Consider the following 15002-nt stretch of genomic DNA (forward strand, 5'->3'; position numbering starts at 1 on the left):
CTCGATCTCCTGACCTCGTGATCCGCCCGTCTCGGCCTCCCAAAGTGCTAGGATTACAGGCTTGAGCCACCGCGCCCGGCCGACTAATTGTTTTAAAATTAACCAAGTGCACATAATCATTTACATCATCTAATTTGATAATTTAATCCATTTCTATTTTCTGCATCTATTTATTCAACACATACTTATTAAGCTGCTAGTTGTGCTCTAGATATGAGAAGTACAAAAAGGAATAACACATGGTGCTACTTTCAAGCTGGTCTTTGTTCTACTTGAGATGACTTATAAACCGGTGAAAATAGATCAAGGAACAGGGGGTAGGTAATAGATAGTAAAAACTGTTTAGCAAAGCTTTACAGAAAATGCTTTTGAAATACAAAGGAAAAATTCATGATTTTTATCTGGAGGAAATCCAAGAAAGTTTCATAGAGAAAGTGATATTTAAATTGAGTGTTGGAAATCAAACAGAGAATGAGGAAAAAGCCAATTTAAGAAACATAGTAACTAATATTTATTGAGCTCCCAATAGATATTTTACCTATGTCAAAAAGCTGACAACCAGAGAGGTAAGAAACATGTCCAGAACACACAGCTGGTGAATGGAAAAGGTGGAATTTGAACATAGGCAATTTTACTTTTGAATACACACTTTTAATTTAGGTAACAATACTGCAAATGAATGATAACATAAAATTTGATAAATTGTTCTGGAACATGAGATCTAAGATATTTGGGAACCTGTAGTAATGAGTCTAGAAATGTTATTCTTGGTTTATTATGAAAGCCCTGAAACATCTTTTCAAGGAATTTAGATTTGATCTATTAGATGTTTAAAATTATTCAAAGCTCTTAAACTGAGAAGTAGTAAGCTCTGAGGAAAGTGGTTGTTGAAATAAAGACTATAGACTTAGAATTTTAAAAATGAAAGAGAAGAAAGACAATTATTTTAAAAGGACAGCATAGTGACATTGCAGAAAGGAAGGATGATAGTGCAGCAACCTAAACCAAATACTGGCATTAGCATAACCCAGTTTCCTCAACAAATCAAAATATGAGTTTTATTGGCTTGAATACAAATGTGTAGAACCCAGCACTCCCCCAAAAATTGCTTGGTGGTCAGCAATAGAGGATGGGCCAAGTTGACTTCAGATATGGTAGATGAAACCTAGCGCCACTCAGTAGGAAAGGCTGTGATGAATCTTGACATAAGTTAGAAAACAGAAGAAGGGCATTTGAGATGGGAAACTGAGCTGACATCCATTTGAAACTTCTGCAGTGTTCATCCAACAGAAAAACAAAGGTGTCTAAAGACTTCCGAGTGTTTTTCCTAGAGAGTAAAACTTTAAGGACCTTTTTGTTAGTTAAATTGTTAAAATATATGACAGGAAGATTCTTTGATTGTCGAGGGGCTGATTCCTCATCAGTGCTATAGAAAGTTCACACAGCCACAGGTGAGTAGAGAGGGGCATTGGATAACCAAAGGCAATAAGGAAAATGAGGTGCCAGAATTTTATTCTAAGCAATGAATAAAGGCATTCTGAATTATAACAAAGAAGATGAAGAAATCAAAGTGAAACCTTGTGCAAGAATGAAGCTTTTACATGCTCCAGTATAAATGCTACATCTTATCCTTAGAGTATATTCCTCATTATTTAATATCTGTTTGTTTATATTTGTGTTCACATAACTGTTGGTGTAGTGGAGGTATTTGACCTGAGAGGTTTGCAGTGTGAACACAGTGTAACAAAAGCAAAATTATTCTGTCAAAATGGAAACTGTTTTTTTTTCTTGGAAAAAAAAATATATTTCTCTTAAATACATGCATTTTTGAATTAAGTTTATTCCCCTTAAAATAACAGTTTCATTAATAGCTAAATGAGAGAAAATCATATCATACAAATGAGCTCATAAACATTCCTTTTGGGACACATTTTGAACAATAGATCCTACTTTCCCATATAGTTAAATATTCTAGGAATGAATTTAAAAGTATTATTTCTACCTCAATTTTTTTTGGATGAGTTTAAGGAGGATTGGTGTTAATTCTACTATAAATATTTGTAGAATTATCCAGTGTAGCATCTGGTTCTGGGCTTTTTGGAGGGGGGTTGATGTTTTTGATTACTGATTCACTCTCCTTACTCATTATTAGTCTGTTCAGATTTTTTATTTTTCCACGGCTCAGTCTTCGCAGCCTGCTCATTTCTATGAATTTGTCCATTTACTATAAGTTATCCAAATTGCTTGTGTAAAATTGTTCATAGTATTCTTTTATAATCCTTTTTATTTCCGTAGTGTCACTTGAAATGTCCCATTTTACATTTCAAAATTTAGTGATTTGGTTCGTCTCTCTTTCTGTTAATTATTCCAACTAAAGTTTAGTCAATTTTGTCTACTTATTTAGTTTTGCTGATTTTTTCTATCTTTCTATATTGTCTATTTTTTAAAAGTTTGTTCTAATATTTATTATTTCAGTCCTTCTGCTAAGTTTGAATTTAGCTTGTTCTTTTTCCTATTTCTTGTGGTATAAAGTTAGGTTGTTGATTTAAGATTTTTAAATTTTTTTAATGTTCACATTTATAGCTATAAACTTTCCTCTTTGTACTGCTTTTTTTTCAGACCTCACAGGTTTTGGGATATTTTGCTTTTTTTTTTTTTTTTGCCTGAAGATATTTAATAATTTCCTTTTTTACTTCTTCTTTAACCCATTCGTGATTTAAGTGTGTATCGTTTAATTTTCTACATATTCGTAACACATATGCTATTGATTTCTACTTTCATTTCATTCTGATAATAACAGATATTTTGTATAATTTCAATATTCTTTACTTTTATTAAGATGTGTTTTGTGTCTTAACATATAGTCTCTCCTGAAGAATGTTCCAAGTGTGCTTAAGAAAAATGTATATTCTGCCTTAACTGGGTGAAATGTTCTGTATATGTCTGTTAGGTCCAGTTTGTACATAGCATTAAGTCCTTTGTTCTTAGTGATCTCATGTTCTGATTGTTCTATCCATTATTGAAAGTGGGGTATTAAAGTCTCCTATTACTATTATGTTGCCCTTTATTTTGCCCTTCAATTCTGTCAATGTTTTCTTCCTATATTTAGGAACCGTGAGGTTTGGGGCATAAATATTTATAATTGTTATATCTTCTTGAATAACTGATCCTTTTATCATTATAATGTCTTCTGTCTCTTGTGACAGTTTTTGACTTAGTCTATTTTCTCCGGTATTAATATAGCTACCATGATCTCTTTTGTTTACCATTTGCATGAAATAGGTTTTTCTGTCTTTTCAACTTTCAGTCTATTTGTGTCATCTAAATTGAGTCTCTTGTACACAGAATATAGGTAACTATTTTTAAAAAATCAATTTAGTCTCAATCTATGGCTTTTGATTGAGGAATTTAAGCCATTATCGTTTAAGGTATTGCTGATCAGGAAAGAGTTACTATTGCCAATTTTTTTATTTATTTACTGTATTCTCTGTAGCTTGTTTGTACCTTTGTTCGTCTACTACTGCCTTTACTTATGTTTTGTTGTAGTAGCAATTTTTGATTCCCTTCTCATTTCCTTGTGAGTATATTCTGTACATATTTTCTTTGTAGTTACTATTGCAATTACATAAAACATCATAAAATTATAACGTTCCACTTTAAAGTGACAACAAGATAAGTTTGATTGTATACAAATATTCTACTCTTTATAGTGCCACTCCCACCCTTTTTAATTATTGAAGTCAAATATCACACTTTTAAATATTGTATACCGATTAACATAGTTTTATACCATATGTTTAACATATATGCACCATAATTACAGTAATTCAAGCTACTCTAGTTGTTCAAGTATCTACCTTTACTGAAGAACCTTATATTTTCATTTATGTTATACTCTTGTTTCTACCTGGAAGACTTCCTTCAGCAGCCTTAGTGGTAATGAACTTCCTCAACTTTCATTTATCCAGGAGTCTTAATTTCTCCTTCATTTTTTAAGAAAATTTTCCCCAAATATAGTATCTTGGTTGATGGCTCTTCTTTTAGGATTTTGAACTATAATTCCACTCTTCTGGCTTGCAAAATTTCTGCTGAGAATAGCCTTATGAAAGGTTCCTTGTATGAAACAACTTACTTTACTCTTGCTTCTTTCAAGATTCTTTGTCTTTGACTTCAGTCAGTTTTGTTAATAAATCAGTGTGATTTTCTTTAGCTTTTTCCTAGTTCTTTTTTGAGCTTCTTGAATTTGCATATCTGTTTCTTTCATAAGATTTGAGAAGTTTGGAGTCATTATTTCTTCAAATAAGTTCTCTTCTCTGCTCCTTTCTTATCTCTTCTCTTTCTGAAATTTCCAAAATGCATATATTGGCTCACTTACAGTGTTCCACAAACAAGTCCCTTCGGTTTTCTTCATTTTTCTTTTTTTTTTTTTTCTTTTCATTCCTCTGGCTTGATGATTTCAAATGACTTGTCTTCAAGTTCACATATTTGTCTTTCTGCATGATCAGGTCTGCTGTTGAACCTTTTTCATGAATCATAATTATTTCATTCTATTGTATTCAGCTACTGTACTCTTGAATTTCAAAATTTCTGTTTGCTTCTTTCTGTAGTTTCCTTTTGTTGACATTTTTGTTTTGTTTTTCCTGATTGTATTTTCTTGATTTTGCTTAATTGTGTTATCTTTCAGCTCATTGTGCATCTTTATGACAGATATGTCATTGAACATCTTTATGACAGTTTTCTAAATTTTTGTTAGGCAATCCACAGATCTACATTTATTTAAGGTCTTTTCCATGATTTTTTTATTGGGCTATATTTTCTTGTCTTTTATGCCTTGTAATCTTTTGCTGGGATGTGAGCATTCCAGAAACAGTCTTTTTCCTCTGGCTTTGTGTATTGGCTTTTCACAGGAGAAGACTTTCACCTTCAGTTTTCACTTTCAGTTCAGCTAGATATTCTAGGATCTCTCATATCTTTTCTGATATCTTTCTCTTTAATGTGTCACAGTGTTAACCTGTTTTCAACAGGCTTCCAAACTCTGCTGTTGAAAACAGACCACATTAGCACTAGTCTGCCTATGCTCTGAGTTAGGTAAGACCAAATTCTTTCCCTCAGGCAGCTACCAGATGAGCTAGAATGTGGAAAGCACGAACCACTCTTTGTTTCTGTTTTTAAAAAAAGAATGTCAAATACAGGAAATTTTTTCTTGTTATACATGTTATGTCACACAGAAGAAGGGTCAAAGATGCGTATAAGATGCCACAATTTTTCTTCCCCTTTCACTGGAGACTCTTCTTGATTTTACATTGGTTTGGGTGCTGTGGCTTCTCAACTGGTCACTAAAGTTTTCACAGAGACATTCTGGTCCATTTATTGTTAACATATTATCTCTGTGGGGAAAGGAGGGCCTGGAGCTTTCTAGTCCATGACCCTGCTGACATCCAGCAAATTTTTTAAACCATTGCTCACTAGTTTTAATGTACTATTTGCCCGAAAACTTCAATTCAACATTACCTAAATTGATGTCTATATCTAAAAATACTTTAAAGTCCCCTCTTTCCCTTTGGACAAAATTCATGGTAGTATAGACGACAAGGCTCTTCATGATTTGGTCACTGCATAGAATTCCAGATTCATTGCTTCCCTGACATTCTCTGACTCTATGATATAACCAAGACTAAACTTTCAGTTAACATACTCTCTGAAATTCTGCACATAACATTTTATTTTCCTAGGATGTTTTCTTACAACCATCTCCCACGCCAACCCCAACTCTCACCTGTCTTGTGCCTAGTTAATCTCTCCTCCCTTATTTTTTCGATATTTCTTTGCCCGCAGTCTCTAATTTATCATCTGTAACTATAGACTTAATTTGCATCTTCTAATCTTTGTATTTGGTTTACTGTTCCTTCATTAATTCGCTTGGGATAATGGTCTTCAGCTGCATCTTTGTTGCTGAAAAGGGCGTGATTTTATTCTTTTAGGGCTGCGTAGTATTCCATGGTGTATATGTACCACATTTTTGTTATCCATTTCACCACTGATGGACACCTAGGTTGATTCCATGTCTTTATCATTTATATTTAGATTGATTTGTTTTGTATGCTATAGGTAATAACTTCTTCATATTTATATATCAGTTTATTGGCTTGCTCATCAAGCATGCCTCAGATGCTTATTAATTGTCCACTAAATTTTTAATTTTAGTGATCAGACATTTTATTTTAGAAGTTTCTTTTTATGATTCATCTTTTGTTGTTTTTCAATTTTTTATTCCTTGTTATCTATATTTTCAATTGTCTCTTTTATCTCTTTAAATATTTTACACATTGTCTATGTCTTTGGGCTTTAAGAAAGATTGGTTTATATTTGCCTGATGATTATCTCTTATAAACATGACTTTCTTGTATGTTTTTTAATTTTTAATTTTGAGAAAATGCTCAGGATCATGTTGATGATGAGTCCCTCCAGAGAATATGTGCATTTCTTCATATCATGTGCCTAAGGAGTTAGTATCTTCATAATATCTTAGTATATTACTGGATTTAGTTTTTTTGATATTCATTGAGTGTTGCTTAATTTTATGTGTTAATCTCACTGGGCTGAGCAATGCTCAGGCAGCATTATTTCTGTGTGTGGCTGTCAGGTTGTTTCCCGATAATATTATATTTGAATTTTATTGCATTTGAATTGTTAGACTGAGTAAAGAAGATTCACTTTTGCCAATGTGGATGAGAATCATCTAATCTGTTGAGGGCCCAAATAGAACAAAAAGGTGAAGGAAGAGTTCATACTTCCTCCTTTTCTGGACTGGGACATCTATCATCTCCACTTTGGACATAAAGCCTCTGATTGTTGAGATTCTATACTCTGAGACTTACACCACCAGCTTTTCTGGTTCTCTAACTTGCAGATGGCATATCATGGGATTTCTCAGCCTCCATAATCATGTGAGTCAGTTCTTATAATAAATCTCTACTTTATAGCTATATATGTACCTGTTTTTTTATTTTTCCTCTGGAGAATCCTGACCAATATACCTCACTAAAACAAATTTAAGCCCTAAATATATTTTCACATCCCTGTGTTAGGACAGATCTTTTTCTGGTTTATATTTTTTCCTTGAGAGTCAAAGATAAATGTGACAGTCTGATTTGCACCTCTTACTTGCATTGTCACTTTTCATAAGCAGTCCATAAAATCTAAAACTCTTGGTTTTCTAATTTTGGCAAACATTATCAGCAATCCTTAAAGTAACGCCTGTTTATTAGTCAGGTTTTCCTGTTCATATTACCGTATATTTTTTTCTTTCCCAATTGGACCCAGGCTCATTCACATCTAATAGTTTAATAACTTACCATAAGACTTTTTTTTATTCTTTCAATTCATATATCATTTTGTATTATAAGCTCGTTTCAAGGCCTACTTCCCCATATTTCTCTGGCTGGTTCATAAGGAGTAATTAATAAAAATATATTAAGCAAAACAATGAGTGATAAATAAAACATTGTCTAACATTTATCTATGTTATACACAATTGAAAAACATAGCTCCCTAAACTATCTAAGAAGCTCATAAATATATTCTCCTGTTCAAATATAAGTGTATGGTTTTTTCCATGTTTAAATAAATTAACCAAAATTAATCAGTTGGTATAATAGACAAACATGGTAGTAAAAAGTTGTATACAAAGATAAGGAACTTGTTACGTATGTTCCATCAATGGAGCTAATCTTACAACACTCCAAGCTATGACTTTAGAAGAACATCCAAGTGGATAAAAAGCCAAACTTTAGTGTGCTTATACAGCCTCTTGCTTTCCACTGCAAAAAAACTTTTAATATTTAGATCTTTCACAAAAAATGTTCTTTGTAGAGAATGTCATAGTTATGGTATACCTAACTTTATCTGAATAGTTTCTGACTTAGCTCTCTGGCAAAGGAAATGTGCAATAGTAACAGAGGAAAGAAAGAAAATTTAATCAGATCATCTGCAGGAGAATAATACTTGGAAATAGCAACCATTGTATTTTTTCTTAGCTTTTTATGCCATTTTCTCCTTCCTGTCATATTTGGAAAAGTAAGAAATCCACCATACTTCTTTCAAGAAGAGGATAATAGCACAGAACACACAAAAATTCACTTTTTAACTTCTGTATCAGTCATAAAATAATAAATTTTAGAAGACGATGTGACTATTCAGAATCAGTGTTCCTCATTAATATTACTCAAACTTGTGAAACTAGGTAAAGCTTTCCTGTACTGTTGGAAGGGAGAAAGCGTTAAGCAGGGAAAGAAGAAAGTTTACAATCTGGTAGGTTGTTACCATGTCTTTCCCTTGCCAAATATCAGTGATAGAAATGCAAAAAAGTCAAAACTCAAGGTAAGGTAATCAGAATAGAGAAGACAGAAAATTTGTAATATTTGATAAACTCATTAGAGTCTATTTCTGGTCTGAATCAAGAACACAGGCTTCAAAAAAATTCTTAGAAATTTTTTAATTGATTACGGTATGCCCACCCATATAGAGTTTACTACAATCAAATATATAGAAAGCTGACTTGGAGTTTTAGAAAGTTGCACTACTCAAAGAGCTTCATGGGGATTAAAAATGATTGTTACATTGGGGCACAGTGGTTCATGTCTGTAATCCCAGCACTTTGGGAGGCTGAGGAGGGAGAATCACTTGAGCCCAGGAATCTGAGACCAACCTGGGTAACATAGTGATACTTCATCTCTATAAAAAAATAAAAATTTAGCTGGCCATGCTGACACATGACTGTAGACCCTGCTACTCAAGAGGCTGAAGTGGGAGGATGGCTTGAGCCCAGGAGTTCAAAGCCAAGTGAGCTGTGATCCTGTCACTGCACTCCAGCCTAGGTGACAGAGGGAGACTTTGTCTCAAACAAACAAACAAAAACAAACTAACAAAAAAAGTTTGTTACTGTTGAAGAGCGAAAAACCAAAACCAAAAACCAAAAACTTATACTCAGACTTTTACTCAGATCTCCATTTCTACAAGCATGAAGCAGCTCTCTCCATATGCTATGTCTCTATTCCACCAAAGAAATTGCAAGGAAAGGCCATGCAGGAGGTGGAGCCAGGAACTTAGTGACTAATGCACGGAAGAATCACCATGGTGGGGAGAATTAGCAACATGTTTTTAGAGTGTCTATGGGCCAGTGAATATTGCATGCCTCCTATTTTTTTTTTTCTTTTTTTTTCTGAGATGGAGTCTTGCTCTATCTCCCAGGATGGAGTGCAGTGGTGCTATCTCGGCTCACTGCAACCTCCTCCACCCGAGTTCAAGCAATTCTCTGCCTCAGCCTCCCGAGTAGCTGGGATTATGCTACCCACTACCCTGCCCGGCTAATTTTTGTATTTTTAGTAGAGACAGGGTTTCACCATCTTGTCCCGGCTGGTCGTGAACTGCTGACCTCGTGATCCACCTGAATCGGCCTTGCAAAGTGCTGGGATTACAGGTGTGAGCCACCGTGCCCTGCCCTTTATGCCTCCTCTTTCCCTTTATAAATGGAAGCATTCACTGTGATTATTTTGTTCTTGTCCTACTACTATGTGTGTGATTTTTGATGGGGGGAGAAGGAGAGAGGGAGGAAAAATAATCTGATATTCTATTTCATGAACCCCAGATCAAAAGGAATCATACTGAAATAGATGTGGAAGACTAAATATGTTTCATGCTTTAAAGGGAAGGAAATAAAAAATATAACCAAAGGTTAGTTTATAATAAATTGTATTATTATTTCCAATTATTTGCTGCCCCTCCTGTAATAGGATTAATAGAACAATACGTCTCTATCCATTGTCATGTGACTTGTAATGCCTTTCTTAAGAAAGATATTCTTCCCCCTGCTTTCCCCATATGCAATTGGTATGACATTCAGCCACATAATTCGCTTTGACAAGTGCAATAATAGAAAGAGTTATCACAGGCTATTCTGAATAGAAGCTTTAAGATCATCTTATGGCTGGGCACGGTGGCTAACGCCTGTAATCCCAGCACTTTGGGAGTCCAAGGCAAGCGGATCACCAGGTCAGGAGATCAAGACCACCCTGACTAACACGGTGAAACCCTGTCTCTACTAAAAAAAATACAAAAAAATTAGCCGGGCGTGGTGGCGAGCGCCTGTAGTCCCAGCTACTCGGGAGGCTGAGGCAGGAGAATGGCATGAACACAGGAGGCAGAGCTTGCAGTGAGCCGAGATCACGCCATTGCACTCCAACTTGGGTGACAGAGCAAGACTCCATCTAAAAAAAAAAAAAAAAAATCACGTAGTGATCCTTCTAGTTATTTTTCATTTTGCTCTGTTTCTTCAGAATAATATCCCAAGTAAGAGTTATTGGAAAGATCCCTCAGCTGGATGCCAGAATACAAAAAGACCCCAAATCAGAGCTGACAAATGAAATGTAATTATCACCATGTTAGTCCAGAGTGGAAAGTCTAATAATTTAAATATTATACAATGATATATAGAACCTTTGTTATAATAAGAAATATATATATTTGGTTTTCATCGCTGATTCCTGGCATAAAACTCCTAAAATTCTTGTAATTTCCTGAGTGATAGAAGTGAGAGGATTGTCTTTTGTCAATCATAAGAAGCCCCTTTCAACCATACCTGAGTTTATGTTAATAATGTGACTCTTAGAAGACCCATTGATCGCTTCAGGATATGAGGTCTTAACCAGAAGAACCAATGACATAAGAGGGTTGGAACTTGAAGTCCCACCTTTGAGCTGGATCAAGGGGTAGGACTGGAGGTTGAGTAAGTCACTGTTACAAACAAAAAACAAACAAACAAAAAAGACTTGCTTTTCTTATTTGCACACAGTAAATACAGTACAGAACACTTCAAACAGCAGCAAGTATGTGTGGAGTTTTCTCCACATACCGAGCACTTCTCCAGCACACAGTAGTTGGGTGTCTCACAATTTAATTCTGACACCATCTACCTAAAGTCACATCCTACAGGTTAAGGGCTGAATCCTGCAAGACTGCCTCCACTTTAGATGCCAATCAAAAGACCCAATTTGTGTTACCTATGCTTCTAACAGATCAGCTCTAAATTAAGGGTGCCTATTCCTAATCAGGTTTGATTGACTTGCTAGAGTTGCTCACAGAAGTCAAGGAAACACTTCATTCATCCTTGATAAGTCAGATGAAGTGATACATATGACAAAGTATGGGAGAAAAAGTGTGGAGCTTCCACGGCCTCTCCAGGTGTACCACCCTCTAGGCACCTCCACATGTTCAGCAATCTGAAAACTCTCCAAACACTGTCATGTCATGTGTTCTTTTTCTTTCGTTCATTCCTTCCTTCCTTCCTTCCTTCCTCCCTTCCTTTACTTTCTTCCTTTTCTTTCTTTCTTTCTTTCTTTCTTTCTTTCTTTCTTTCTTTCTTTCTTTCTTTCTTTCTTCCTTTCTTTCTTTCTTTTTTCTTTCTCTTTCTTTTTCTTTCTTCTTTCTTTTTTTCTTTCTTTTTCTTTCTCTCTCTTTCTTCTTTCTCTCTCATTCTTTCTCTCTCTCTTTCTTTCTTTCTTTTTTCTTTCTTTCTCTTTCTTTCTTTTTCTTTCTTTCTTTTTCTTTCTCTCTCTTTCTTCTTTCTCTCTCTCTTTCTTTCTTTTTTCACCCTTCATCATATAAGCAGGGTTGGTTAAGTCATTGGTCATTAGTGATCAACTCATCCTACAGCTCCTCTCTGCTCCCTGTAGGTGGGTCAGGGAGACAAAGAGTTCCAACCCTCTAATCACAAGGTTGATTTCCTTGGCAACTAACCTCCCTCCTGAAGCTATATAGGAGCCTCATCAGTCATCTCACTAGCACGTGAAAAGATACTTACCATTTTGGAGATTCCAAGGGTTTTGAAAGTGGTGTGCCTGGAAACTGGGATGAAGTTCATGTATATATACACATGTGTACATGTATATGTACATATATATATACACACACGTATATATACATATACATATATATAAATGTTACAGGTAGTTAAACAGGAGAGGGATAGGAGAGAGCTCCTCCTCAATCCACTAGATGGTGATAGTTTGGCAATTATCATATTGCTTCTCTAAAAATGATAATTCAGCAGCCAGGGAGAGAAAAATCTCCTGATGGTCTACACCTGTTAACATTAAAAGTGTTCACTGAATGCAGGCCCCAAGGCGAAGCAGCCTCTTGATCATGCATGTTAATAAACAAAAATGGCAAAGTATGATCTCCCAGGGCACACACCACCAGAAAAGGAAAGAAAGCCTCAAATGGGCATGTGTATAACTCCCTAAACACACTATCCATGCTCAATTCCAAACGGTAAGGAAAACACTGTGCATGCAGGAAGTCCACCCTAAGGGACGAATCATGCAACAGAGGAGAGTTTGTAAAGTCCTAGAATCGAGGTTAAAGGGGCTTTTTCTTTCTTCTCTTTTTCTTTCTTTGACCTTCAGGTGCCCCTTGAATCTCTTCAAAGTAAATTTTCCTTTATTTCCTGTTCTAAAGCGTTTTTAAATAAACTTGTGTTCCTGCTCTGAAACTTTCCTAAGTCTCATTTTCTGCTTTATGGCCCTCAGTCGAATTCTTTCTTCTGAAGAAGCAAGGACTGAATTTGCTACAGACCTGTATAGATAAGCTGCTGGTAACTCAGGGTAACTCAGATCTCTTCCACTGGCAATATAAATATATATCTTATTTTAAATCAAAATGTCATAATCACCAACAACTAATGTAGTCACTCATGTCCATGTAGTGAAATCTCCATAGAAACCATTAACCTACAGGATTCTGAGAGCTTCTGGGTTGGTAAATGCACCCATGTGCTCGAAAGCAGGGCACCTCAACCCCTAGCTCCCAGGACAGGAGTTCCTGTGCTCAGGACCCATCCAGATCTTGCCCTTCTTTATTTGTATTCTTCATAATATCATTTACAATAAACTGATAATAGTAGGTAAACTACTTTCTCTAAGTTTTATGAGCCATTCTAGCAAAATTAATGAACCCAAGGAAGGATTTATGGGAACCTCCAAATTACAGCTAATTGGCTGGAAGTACAGGAAGCCCAGGACTTGCAATTGGTTTGGGAAGTGGGAGAAATCTTGAGGCATTGAGCCTCAAGATTTAACCTGTGGGATCTGAAGGAGGTAGTATTTGAATTGAATTGAAGTGAATTGGTGTTTGGAGAGTTAGATAATTTGTTCTTGGTGTAAAAAAAAGTCCTATGTTATTGGTATCAGAAGTGTTATGAGTAGTGTAAACCAAAAATGAAATTCTAAACCCCCCCAGCCAACTGAATGTAACCATCTCTTGCCCAAGGCAATCTAAAAGAAATCTGAAAAACTAGTTCAGACTATGAAGGAAGAGGTCAAACATACCTTGTTCTAACCAGCCTTAACATTACAGTAGAAATCATACGACTGACAAAACAGACTCTTTGTAGTAATAAGATACTCAACTCCAACCCAACTCTGGTACAGCATCACACAACAGATAGCAAGCCCTTAAGGAAATCAAAGCATTTTATCTCAAAATAATATTACCTTTTACACAACTTGAAGTGACCCTGCAAAGCCCTCTCTTATGGGGGAAATTTGCATTCTGTAAAGAATCTCCTTCCCTTACTAGGTCTTTCCCCAAGAGCCTGACACATTTTAAGGTTAAATAAGAGACATTTACCATGTATTCTCTCTGAAGCTTGTTACTTAGAGGCTTCAGCTACCTAAGAAGAACCTTAGCTTCCACAATCCCCCTAATCTTAACTCAAGCATTTCTTTATGCTGACGTCAACTCTTTAGGCAAAAAAGAGTTTTAACCATAGTGAATCAAGAAATCTTTGTCTCCACCTATGACCTGGAAGCACCCCCTCTCTTTTGAGATGTCTCATCTTTCAAGGCTGAACCAATGTCTACCTTGCCGGTATTAATTTATGTCTTCACCTGTAACTTCTGTCTTCCTAATAAAACCAAGCTGTAACCCAACCACTTTGAGCACCTGTTCTCAGGACCTCCTGAAGCTGTGTCACAGGCCTTAGTCACTCAAATATGAGTCTCAGAATAAACCTCATTAAGTATTGTACAAAGTTTGGCTTTTTGTCAGTAGTAGAAATAGTTTATAACCTTTTATCACTGATACCTATGTTAATCCATGGATCATGAGCTTTCACATATTTCCAGATTATAAACTACTGTAGGGAATAGTCAGTGTTTACTAATATTTCTTATATTTTCCTAAGTAACACATGGCAGGGAATCCAGATGAATAAATGGCTGCTAAGGCTTCTCTGAGGTGCCTGAGGGTTCAGGACAAAGCTAAGATATCAAGTCCACACTCTTAGAGCTAATAATCTTTTTTATGTCACACAGGAAGAGTAAAGTATCAGAATGGAAGTAATTTTCTGAAAGGATTGAAGAGAAGTAATCAAGCATAGTATTCTAAGAGGCAACAATAACATTTTTAAAGTAAATTGCAAATTGTTAATATGAGTTCTAAGTAAGAAAAGTCAATAGACATTGGTAGCATGCTGAGATACTGCATAAATGTCATTGAGTCGCTGAGAGTTTTTTGAATAAAGCCTGCTGATTTAGGTCACTGTTAAGAAATATAGACAAGGGGGGACGGAGCAAGATGGCCGAATAGGAACAGCTCCAGTCTCCAACTCCCAGCACGAGCGACACAGAAGACTGGTGATTTCTGCATTTTCAACTGAGATACTGGGGTTATCTCACTTGGGAGTGCAGGACAATTGGTGCTGGTCAGCTGCTGCAGCCTGACCAGCAAGAGCTGAAGCAGGGCGAGGCATTGCCTCACCTGGGAAGCACAAGGGGGAATGGAATCCCTTTTCCTAGCCAGGGGAACTGAGATACACAACACCTGGAAAATCGGTAACTCCCACCCCAATACTGTGCTGTAAGCACACCGGCACACCAGGAGAATATATCCCACACCTGGCCGGGAGGGTCCCACGCCCACGGAGCCTCCCTCCTTGCTAACACAGC

This window comes from Colobus angolensis, unplaced genomic scaffold, assembly GCF_000951035.1.
Source record: "Colobus angolensis palliatus isolate OR3802 unplaced genomic scaffold, Cang.pa_1.0 Scaffold436, whole genome shotgun sequence".
Lineage (NCBI taxonomy): Eukaryota > Metazoa > Chordata > Mammalia > Primates > Cercopithecidae > Colobus > Colobus angolensis.